General features: G+C 42.9%; 1 long non-coding RNA gene across 1 annotated transcript; it reads left to right on the top strand.

Moving 5' to 3' along the window:
• The first annotated feature begins 4,378 nt into the window (after positions 1-4,378).
• On the top strand, positions 4,379-6,056 carry LOC133931195 (uncharacterized). Its single transcript, XR_009911857.1, has 2 exons — positions 4,379-5,121; positions 5,674-6,056. It is a non-coding gene; the product is annotated as an uncharacterized LOC133931195 (long non-coding RNA).
• Positions 6,057-8,881: the final 2,825 nt, after the last annotated feature.

The following is an 8,881-nucleotide window of genomic DNA, read 5'->3' as shown; positions in this document are numbered from 1 at the left end:
GGTAATTAAAGCTTTTTAGTTAATAAAAATTATGTGTCATCAATGAGAGACAGGTCGACATTCTCTCCGAAAGGAGGCAGATTGTCGAATTGATTGTAGTCTTCCTTGTCGACAACATCCTCAAAACTGATAATATTTCTTTTTCCTTGTAGAACCACATGACGTTCATTCTTGTTAACTGGGTCCGTGTCCTTTACATAGAAAACTTGAGTAACATCTTTCACAAGCACGAATGGTTGTTCTCTGTATCCGATGAGTTTGAGGTTGACGGTAGTCATACCCTACTTGTCGGTATTCACTCCACTTGAGAGTCTGATCTATTGGCACCGGAACAGGGGGACCTTCAATTGTTCTCCATATTGAAGCTCCCAAATCTCCACTATGACTCTATAGTAGGTCTCCCTGTTGCCATTATGGTCGTATACATCAATACGGACATCGCTATTTTGGTTAGTACTTTTGTTGTCTTGCGCTCTCGTATAAAATATATAGCCATTAATGCCGTATTCTTTGTATGTATGAATTGTAGTTGACGGCCCATTAGACAACATTTCCAATAGTGCATCATCTGTATCTTCATCCATCGTGTGTCTATGTAATCAACTACTGAAATTATCTTTGTACGCTCTTGCAATCCAATCATCTGACTTTGTTGGATTTGTGGATCGTAGCATTTTCATGTGCTTATTGACATACGGGTCCACTATAATTGATTGTTGCAAAACTGCAACATATGCTTGGGTGAATGAAACATAATCGTTAGAACGGGCTGTATTATGACCTAGCGTCCCTTTCCCTTTAAGCCTTCTCTCATGGCGAGATACAAGCTTACAATTGCTTTCATATCCATGTAGTTGATGGAAAACTCAACGACCTCCTCCGTTCCCCAGCCTTGGGCCATGCAACCTTCTGGCTAACCTCGGCTACTAATATATTTCTTCAGAACTGACATGAATCTTTCGAAAGGATACATCTGATGCAGGAAACATGGGACCAAGGTACTTTATCTCATGCACGATGTGAACAATGAGATGGGTATTATGTCAAAAAACGATGGAGGGAAAATACTCTTAAGCTGGCATATAGTATGGACCACGTGTTCCTGCAGCTTTGTTAGTTTCCTCGGATTGATGACCTTCTGTGAAATTGCGCTGAAAAACGAGCACAACTTTATGATTGGGTCTTGGACCTTATTCGACAGAATACGTCTAATTACAACAGCAAGCAATTGTATCATCATCATGTGACAATCATGGGACTTCATCCCAACTAACTTCAAAGTTTTTATGTTCACTAATCTCTTTACATTGGAGGAGTAACCGGTCAGAACTTTGATTCCATTCAAGCAACTGCACAGGCTGATCTTCTCTTCCTTGCTCAGGGTGTAGCGAGCCGTGGGAAGTTTATTTGCCCATTTCCTAGGATTTTAGGATGCAGAATTTTCCTTAGCTTTATATCTTCCAGGTCCAACCATGCATTGAGTGTATCTTTTGTTTTATCCAGGTATGTCTAGTAAGGTACCAATCAAGCTATCAAACACGTTCTTCTCCATATGCCTGATGTCGATTGTGTGTCGGACCATCAAGTGCTTCCAATAAGGTAAGTTCCAAAAAAATTGATCTCTTCTTAAACATAGGAGCGAGTTTTTCAGTTGGTAATTTTATACTGCATTTCCCCTTTCCATCATGCGCTGGAACTTTTCGTGTTGCCTATCACTAGTGAAGTCTCCCTCCGTATTGCGCAACATTTCGGCTAGGTCATCATCATCGCTGCCGACAAAGGTATCTTCGAACGCTGACATATCGATGTCTTCGTCAGCTATCATATTGTTATCTCCGTCTTTCTCGACTGTGGGCTGCTCTTCACGCACAACCTCCTCATGTTCATCGTGCTAAGTCCAGCGGATATAGTTAGGCTTGAAACCCCTGTGAAACAAGTGTGCACGGATCTGCTCTATGCTTGAGAACTACTTCTCATTCTTGCAATCAACTCACATACAACATATATAGTGATCATCACGCTTGTTTTTTGGCTTTCTGTACGTCACGGCAGCCCTCAAAAAAGCATCTATGCCATGAAAGAACTCTAGGTCGCGAAAATTAGAATTGTACATCCATATCCGGTCCATCTGCAAATTTATGATTATCATTACGTTTTAGCAATCAATGAAAAACCAATGAAATGATAACCATGTAATATTTCAAAATGCACATATAATTTATTGAATTACCTCACATCTTGATTGTTCCATGTTAGATGGCCCATCACCTTCTAGCACTTGGTCCGGGACGGAAGACCCATCTTCTAAATATTGCCACGTCCGCTTCCGACTAGCGGGTGGATTTGCCATCTCTACATCACAATATTCATATTCAATATGTTGATCTATTTAGAGGTGATTTTAATCTTTTTTACTAATTCACTATAAAAAAATTGGAGCTAGATTTTAATCTATTTAGAGGTGATTTTAACATTTTTTTCCTTAAATCACTACTATAAATTTGGAGATCTAGGTAACAATGATATAATCATATACTTTCAATGAGAAAAGTAGCTTAATCAAAAATAATAATTATGTTTAATATGATGGTGAGTATTTTTAATGAACAGGACATAAACTAACAAGATTAAAAAAATTGGTTTCACCAATTATGGACTTACCAACAATTAATTCTGAATTACCTAAACTTAAACACTTTTAAATAATTAAAGGGATTTTAGTATATTTATCATGGTTTTTGGTATTTTTAATATGTAGAGCATGATCATATAAAGTTAACAAAAGTGGTTTCATAATTAGTGTCTGTTTTATCTTAATTGGTACTGATAGGGTGATACGAATGACTGTTTATGTGGTAGTGATCTGTGACAGCAGCAGCGGCAGTCGCTCGCGCCACACACAAGTTGGGGTGATGAACCGCGCATGCATGCATGCAAGGTCGATGAAGCAGAAACGTCTGCTGGTGCACTTCACGAACCGAGACGAATTGGCACGGCCGCCGCTGGAAATAAAGAAGAGCACTTGGAACTGGGACTGCCAGAACTAGCAGGTTAATGACGCGTTATTACGCGCTGCATTTGCATGCGCACGTCCTTTGTCTTGTCCTACTGGCCAGAACGTTCCGAGAACCTGGCGAAACCTGACATGGAAAAAAAAAATGGTAGGTCAGAGGTACGGTCAGTGCTGATAAGTTTCTGCGCAACTAGGTCTAGTAGCGGGGATCAATCACTACATACTCAGGCTCGCAAGTAAGAAAACCACGGTCCGGTCCGGCGATCATCTGGTTGCAAAACCATGGTCAGGTTCCCTAGTTTCCAATTATATATCTCCTTCTATAATCTTGCCTGTTTCCTGACTAAACTATAAGTGGTCAGGTCAGTCAAGTCGCCGAGGCAGAGCGCCAAGGAGAGCAACAGATATTATCTAGCTCGAGTTCTGAAGAAAACGAACCAGAACCAAGCTGTCCATGTACACGTACGTGTCGAGCAGGAAGGCGATGACAAATGATGGCCAGGCGTTAGACGAAGAAAAGATTCGATTGATGTCTTGATGATGATGGCAACGATTTACTTCAGCCAAAAACAAGGCAAGAACCAAACCAATCGGAGAACGTCTGAAGGTGGCGACATGTAGCTCCGATTTCTTTCTTTCTTTTCTGTCTGCGCGCTCGATCGTCCAATAAGCTTATTGCTTCTTCGATTCAAGCGCGTCTTCAGCTAACCGTGTTCACTGCTTCAGATAGCCGGGCTCCATCGATCCGCGTCAAATTGCGAACAACGCGGCTCTCAGCGCGTCGTCGCGACGGGGTTGACGACGAGTCGTCTATGCGCGGCACGAAAGGTGATCGTCGCATGGCGATCGAGAGAACCACGATGAGAGGCTCACACGCAGTAGAGGGGCCCGCGAGCAGTTTGGGGATCCCACTGGTAAGCCTCTAAGAAGAAGGGATACGCGTTAAGCTAGCTACCGATCTAGGGAGTAGCTAGGCACATGATTCTTTCTTCCAATCAGGGGTTTCTACCAGAAAATCACACGGCTGATGCAGGATCAGGAATATAATACTAGTGCACAATCAAATCCAAGTATTGTCACCGCGTTATCGTCGCATAAAATAAGCAAGCAGGAAAGATCGAGAGGGAAGGAAACGCGAGAGAATAAACCAAGCGGACGCGCATTGGTCCTGCATGGAACCTATAACCCCAGCCTCGGTCGAAAATATCCTGTGAGGCTTTGTCCATGTATAATATTGTCAATTTCCAACCGTGAATCGGTGACGATGCAACGCTATTGACGTGGCTGCTGTGCTGGCGCGATTTAGTAGATGAGACATATATTTCTGTAAGATTAATTTGGTCGATCCTAAGGCCCTCAGAACCTCCGTAAGAACGAATAGCGTTAATGGCCATTTCTATTTTTAGCATTGCTGAAGTTGTTTAATGGATAAACCGATTGACTTGTACCAGTACTGCGAGTGCGAGATGAAACGGCAGGACAAGCCGGGCAGAGGCAACCCTGAACCCAACCCATGCACCGGCGCGAGAGCCAGGCCGTGACCACACCGTGGTCCGTCGAGGCAGCAGAACAGCGTCCACTGCACGGGGCGCGTGGCGCAGTATAAATAGGTGCGGGGCGAGCAGCACCTCCTCCCCCTTCCTCTTATAGCATACGGCCGGCACACCGATCGAGCTACTACCAGCTAGCTACTGTGACTAACTAGTTAGCTTCCATCACCTCCATCAGCTCCGGCCGGGACCTGCTACCGTTCCAACCCCACAGTCCCGCACGCGCGCTCAAGTTTCACAAGCCGCCCGCGCGCGCGGTCAAGCCCGGCCGGCCCGTTACGCCCATGGCGCCGCCGGCGCGGCAACCGGCCGCACCGCGGCACGTGCCGAGGCGGGGGCAGGTGCTGAGGAGGGCGCTCGCGAGCATCTTCTCGTGGCTTCTTCCGCGCCGCGGGTGGCTGTTACGGCGCCGCCGCCGCCGCCGCCGCCTTCTTGCCCCGCGCGGCCGCGCCGCGGAGCCACGCGGAGGCCTCGTCGAACCGGACGCCGCGGCGGGTGCTGACAACTCGCTCACGGACGTAGACGACACCCATGCGCCCAATTAATTGGACCTGATTAGTACGTGATTTTCCTGGTTCTTTCTGCGTTTCCCGTTCGGTTTTCTCTAGTTTTCTGGGTCGATTCCGTTTTTCTTGAACGCCGTATTTTAATAGGGTGGCTAGTTTTATTGTAATATTTTGCTATAATAACTTTTGATTTATTGTATTTTATATGAGCTTTTTATTTAGGTAGTTAATTTTTATAATAATTTGATTTTTTTCAAGACTATATTTGATCTGGCTCATTCTTTTTTATTTTAACTTTAATTTTAATTATTATTTATTTTATTTAGCCTTTTTATTTAGATATTTTTCTTCCACGCTATATGAAAGTCAAACCGCTAATTTTCTATATTTTTTAATTTTACATTTAATCATTTATTAATCGTATTTGATATAAACTCTTTTATTTAATTTAGACTGTTAGTGCTCGTAATAATAGTAGTGTATATCATTTCTTTTTTTAGTTAATATAATTTTATGATCTTAAGAGAAAAATGATAACTCATTTTAACGTTCAAATTATAATATAATAGATCTTGAAATGCACTGCTGTTTTATTTTCTCTCAGGGTAAGCCCACGGGCCGATCGTGCCGGTTTGGTCAACGGGTCAACTGGTGAATCGGAACCGTTGGAGGGTGTACGTGGGGTGCTGCACTGCGCACTGCGCACCGTTGCCTCCGGCATCTCCTCTGGACTAGTCAACTTAGTCAACTTATTATTGTTTCATTGGTTATTGCTAGGATGCTTGTACTGGATCACCTCGAAGACAAAAATAAAAAATAAAATAGATGGATCGATATAGACAGGATGTTGTTGTAACACGTGCTTAGTTTGCAAGTAAGTGGATCATTCAAAAAGTTTGGAAGTAAGTGGTCATTCGTTCTTGATAGACTCAATTCCTGAGTTCCGTCACGATATTGAATAAAAATGTCGCTCCTCGTATTCAGTCAGTATGATTTTTTTTCAGTCAAGAGAAATGCTTTTCCTTTTTCTCGTCGTAAAAGTTCGTTCGATTGTGCGTTCGTGTTCTGTTCCAATAAGAACAGTAGATGATCATATATGTACTCTTGGTTCATTGATTCAGTGAGGAATTCTTCCCCAGCTGAATATAAAGCTACGTTATTTCAAGAAAACTACTCACTTTTTTTAAGTATTTCTTGTTTCTTATTATACAACCATATTTTTGTTTAAATTTTTTTAAAGAGTAAGATGGTAGCATCATCTAGATCATATAATTTTTTCAGATTTTTTTTATAACTATTTTGATAGTATTTTGAATTTTGAAGTATTGAAATGTACTATTTAGCTTAGAGGCCCAAAGCAATCTCCCAAGTCCACAAAGGGACTCAAGGAGGCCGTCGCTTTCTTTCTTTTTTGAGATGGGCCATAGCTTTCTCTGCTTGAAATTCACGGCTTAGGTCAGCGGCCTAGGACCCACCGTTACCTCATTTGTTTGGTGAGCCCACGTGCTGAATTATCCATACATAATAAGAGGTTAGGTTAAATTAGGTCCTGCGACTTACAGACATTAAAATATTTTTTATTTTTAAAATCCGAAAATAAAACTAGAAATAACCAATTCTAAAAATTCTTATAGACGGAGCTTTGCTAAATATGATCCAGATCCTCTGCAAGCCGATACAGATCACTGTAGGAGCTAGTACAATGTTTTTTTAAAGGGTGAACAGAAGCCGACGGCAACACTGCAGCAAGTTCATGTACCGGCAATATGTCGTTTTACTGCTCCGTTCGCTTTCGATCCGATGGTTAGAAAAGACCCTAATGCACTTCATTGTCCCCTCTGCAGTGTAACTTCACTCCAGAGGATCCCGTTCCGCTAAAGTGCCCTAATATTAGCACTGTCGTCGTGTATTTAGATGTCATTATGGTGTCCAGGGCTTGTACTGCCAGTGCCAGGCGCCAGCCTATTCCTTGTCAAGGACTCTGAAATCAGAGTTAGTGCATAATTCGATAGTAGTGACAAGAGCATTTGTTAGGTAGCGTCACTGACAGTATAGATAGAGCACCGTGATTTTGTGTTGAATACTATATGAGGGCACTGTGATTTTCCTCGTAAAAATCTAAAAGTAGACAATAAAAATATAATCATATTTGTTAAAATAGGTAACATATCGGCGTATTTATAAATATAACATCTATACTCAGACCTTTAAAAACCAAAAAATTGATTATGATACTTGAGATACTGAAAATTACTGTATTCAACACCTCATGGTGTAGTACCGAATGTTGAAATTTATGAAAATTTCAAATGTTTATGTCTTGGGCCGCTTTATGGGCTGCCAGAACTGGGCTCTGATCTGCTTTGGCCCAGGCCCACGGTGGGCACCATATAAATGTGGCTTCTAGGGTTGGGAAGAGGGTTTTCCCTGGCTGTGGCGCTCTTCGATGACTCGGGTGCTGGCGGCGACGGCAGCAACGTCCGGCCGATTTTCTCGGGCCGCTTGGCTGGCTGCAGCAGCACTGGAGGCCATCGGTTCGTTGGATGGCCGCGGGAATCTCGCTGGGGAGCTTGCGCCGGTTCTCTACGATGAGGATAAGGCCCCTATTTCTTCCCCTCTCCCTCTCTCGGTGTGAAGGCATGAGCTTTGGCTAATTCCTCTCCCCTGTGATTTCTCTCTGTGTTGCATCGGGAACTAGAGCCCGAGGTCTCTCTCATGCTGTCTCTGGTGCTCTACTCTAGAGAAAGGGCTGTTGGTGGCCGGAGCTGCAGCGTCGAGGCTCGCCCGTATTGCGGTGGCAGTACGGTGGAGGGCTTTATATCTCCGATCTCCTCTCACCGCCGGCAAACGGAGGGTGATAGGTTTTCTGGGTCAGCGGCTTGCTAGCCGTGCCTAGCCATTCTTCATTTTGATTTCGGTCAAATTTTCGCTGTGAGTTCTCTCCCACTCCCTCTGGACGGCATGCTCTGTGATGATTGTGTATGTTTAGATTGGGCTATTAGATGAGTACAATAGCTATAGACTTGTGATCTGGACAGGGAGCTGATGTTCCTGCATTAGGCACAATTTTGGACATAATTCTGTTATTGCTTTGAAAAGAATAGCAGTTGCAGGATTGTGTGCACATGTGGTTGTATGTTGGCTGCAACCTAATGCGCATGTGCTGCTGATTTTGCTTGTAGCACTGTCAGTTCCTTTGAAGGTGCTCTGTGCAGCTCTATTCTGAAATGTTTAGCCATAACATACTTCTGTTGATCTCATATTTTGTATGGCTTAGTTGGTTCTGTTATGGCTAGATGAATTATGTTAAAGAATTCCTTTTCAGTCACTGTCCAGAACATAAATTGTTTAGCTGTCCAAGTTCTTTGAGCTAGTTGAGATCTCATTAATAGCCCAATCTCTGATAAAAAGAAAAGAATAATTAGGGAGCAAGACTTCTAAGTCTTGGGGCCAATTATTACACAAATCTGAGAGCAATATATCCTCTTTCATTTTTATGCTGTCATTACATTCTGGAGATCATACTCATATGATTTATTTTGGTATTCAGCTATTGATGATACACCTGTTTGGGATGTTTGCTGCTGTTAGTTTTAATTCTCTCAGTTGCTTATTCATGTGTATAAATAGCTCGAATATTTGGTTTAGTATTTGTATATATGGAATAAGGTATATGCTCATTATATGGCACTATATTCTTCAACAATCCAGAAAACCTATTAGTGCTTCTGAGATGACTAGCTCTGGCTCCTCTGTCCTACCCCCGTCGTCCTCGGACGCTATTAAGCCTGAGAGCTTTGACGGAACCGGTT

This window comes from Phragmites australis, chromosome 10 (assembly GCF_958298935.1).
Source record: "Phragmites australis chromosome 10, lpPhrAust1.1, whole genome shotgun sequence".
Lineage (NCBI taxonomy): Eukaryota > Viridiplantae > Streptophyta > Magnoliopsida > Poales > Poaceae > Phragmites > Phragmites australis.
The sequence above is the reverse complement of the archived record's forward strand: the minus strand, read 5'-3'. Positions and strand labels throughout refer to the sequence as shown.